At 32.3% G+C, this 3,084-nt stretch overlaps 1 pseudogene; it reads right to left on the bottom strand.

The window, feature by feature from the left end:
- Positions 1-597: 597 nt before the first annotated feature.
- On the bottom strand, positions 598-2,684 carry LOC143575743 (caffeoylshikimate esterase-like; annotated as a pseudogene).
- Between the last annotated feature and the right edge of the window lie 400 nt (positions 2,685-3,084).

Below are 3,084 nucleotides of genomic sequence, written 5' to 3'. Positions count from 1 at the left end.
TATCAAATTTTACAACTTTTTATAACAAAGGTTGCATTAGATATTCTAATGCAACCTTTGCATTGAGCGAAGTTGCATTAGAATCAAATGCAACATAATTAAAAAGGTTGCACTTAAAAAGTTGCATTAGCCTTATTTTCTAGTAGTGTTTTTACACATTTCATATGACAACTTAAAGACAGGCTGTTAGCATAGACAATGAAGTTGATGTATCAATGATCAACCAGAACAAAAACTTTACAAACAATAGTGAGATGGAAAAGCATGATTGTATAAAATAACAAAAATGGTTGGTTAGCAGAACACTCAATAGTGTATTCACTTTACAAAATGTTTATAATCTCCAGTATTTACTATAAATAATAGTAAATAATGTCAGGAAATAACATAAAGTCTTGCAAAGAGCAAGAAAACTATAATCAAACAAATCAAGACAGAACAAATAGTAAAACAAAAATGTTACACATAAACATAAAACAACATACAATGCAAGTTACATCAAAGTTCACTACCATGTGGTAACAAAAAGAATTACAAATCCCATCTAATGTGTCAATTGCATCACTTTGGTGAAATCTAAACAAATGCTACAAACATCTATCTAACTGTGCAATGAGAATCCAACCAATTAGTAATGTCTTAGAGCACCTCGAATATCCTCTCATCTGATTCCCCTTCAAAAATGCAGTGATAACTTCCATCATAAAGCTTCAAAGTTTTGTCCTTGCTGGCAGCCTTATCATAAAGAAACTTACTGATATTAGGATCTGTTACCTTGTCTTCAGCTCCATGAAGAATCAACAACGGCAATGAAACCTGCAAAACTTAAAGATTTTATAAGGTCAAATCTAATAATTCTTGTCCTAAATGAAATAGTAAAAAAATGACCTTTTCTACTTGTTATTCGAGTTTGTTTGTGGCATATAGAAATTCAACAGCGGTCTTTAATCTTGTCTGATCAGAGTAGCATATGACATTATAATCAGCCTGAATTTGAGATAATTAAGGCATCTTAGAATCTGGATAAAAGTCAAACTTCTAGTAATATGCATGTATTAATCAAGATTATTTGCATGATAAAAAAGATTTACCAATTTTCTTTTCTCAGGGTCCCTAAAAGACAACTCAGCTAGATCTTTTGCTGGTACAAGCTTGGCTTTTGGCATAAGTCTTGACAAAAATATTAGAACTTTCTGTAGTGGTTCTGGTGGCTTCATTTCCTCTGAAATCTTTAACCAAATTGCAGGTCAAAAGTCAAAACTTTACATGTGTTGGTCAAACTAATTTATACAACTAATATTAAAGAGAGCTTTACTTTACACATTGGAGCTGCAAGAACGACACCATCCCATTCGCGTTGTTCTTTAAGGTGAACTTTAAACGCCACATCACCTCCCATTTACTGACCAAGAAGAAATCGGGGCAATCCGGGTCTTCCTATAGAAAAAAGTCAAACATATTGTTTTTCTAATTCAAAATCAAAAGAAACAGTTACATTTTAATGTGTTACAAACTTATGTAGAGACACTAATTAGATTTGTATCAGTTTTGACATAGAAAATGATTCGTCTGACCGTTGAAAGTCGTACCTTTGATTTTTGTGTATTGTTCATTGTCAACTATGTCATTAAAGTTGGGAATTAACATAGCCGTGCAGCCCTTCGGATAGGCCAAAACCAGGATGATCAATGGCATAAACACCATAACCGGAAGAAGCAATTCGCTTTGCAATGACTAAAAAGTAATTATCTTCTTTAAAATACAAGAATTTATCTAACATATATAGCATATGAATTGTGACTTACGGCTCAAACCTTCAAAGAAAAATGTGCAAGTATCACCATAACCATGAACAAAACACAGCTGCTTTGATCCGGATTCCAGGCTTTGGCAACCAACTTTTGCAGAAGATTTCTTGACCCTTGAAACCACTACCATGTTCAAAAAGATAATTTAGCCATATGGTACTTCTGAATCTAAAAATTAAATTTTAATCAATATTTTTATCTTGATGGTACCAAATGGACAAGGAATACATATATTAGCTAAAAGTTTAAATTCTAATAAATTATTTTTGATCTTGAAGGTGGTAAGTGGAACAGGAACAGATAAATAAAGGTTGAAGCTTCAGCTTCTTGTTTATATAAACAGAACAAATTTTTTTTGTATAAATTTGACAAGTCAAAATCAATATTAGACTCTGATTTAGGATGGAAGAGTACAACAAATCTCAGTATATTATTCATAACATAATAGCTTGAATTGAAACACACAAAATTTACCTCTTCAGTCCTGATTCCTGAAGGAGCCATCTACTCACCAATCACAAGAAGAATAAAACTTCCAATCAGTAAACATAAAAAAAATTAAAACAAAAAACATAACAATAACAAAACCAACAATAAAAAAGAATACAAAAAACAACCTTAAACAATGGATGATCAAGCTGCTCCTGAACTTGACTAAAAGCCAATCTAATGATCAAGATTCTGAGATGTAATAGCATTCATCTGATCACTCACTCCTTCAATACCTTTTTTCTTAGCCATGATCTTCATTTCTTGAAATCTTGTTGATCTTATCAATAGTCTTGAGTCTTTAAAATACTTTTTCCGCCGACGAACAAGAGAACCCAATGGTTGGACCACCGGTGGCTGGAAAGTGGACACGAGAGAATGGGCCATTAACAAAATTTAAAAAGCATCGTTAATGGTGGAATCAGTTGAGCATTCAGGGTGTATATATTCATTTGTTTAGTTATTGAAAAAGGTGATAATGTTTTTGTTGCATATTTATAACGTGGGGTGATGTTGAATTTGAATTTTCCATTGGGTACGAAAATTGTTTGACTGGAAAAAAGTCAGAGAATAGGATCCAGCATCAGAATCAAATTGGAATGGAGGTGTAAAATATCAGTATAATATTGTCTCGATTTAGAATTATTGTAAGGCCCCGTTATCGGTGCCCTACGTTGGACGTTGGATTTACTCATTAACATAGTTCTAAATATCATAGTTAATAAAAACATTCACGGAATATTAAAAACTTCAAACAATATATTACATAACCTTCAATTCTTGTCTT

Source organism: Bidens hawaiensis, unplaced genomic scaffold (assembly GCF_021521415.1).
Source record: "Bidens hawaiensis isolate Kalapana, Puna unplaced genomic scaffold, B.hawaiensis_p1.1 tig00027635_1, whole genome shotgun sequence".
NCBI lineage: Eukaryota > Viridiplantae > Streptophyta > Magnoliopsida > Asterales > Asteraceae > Bidens > Bidens hawaiensis.
This window is presented reverse-complemented; position numbering and strand designations above follow the sequence as displayed.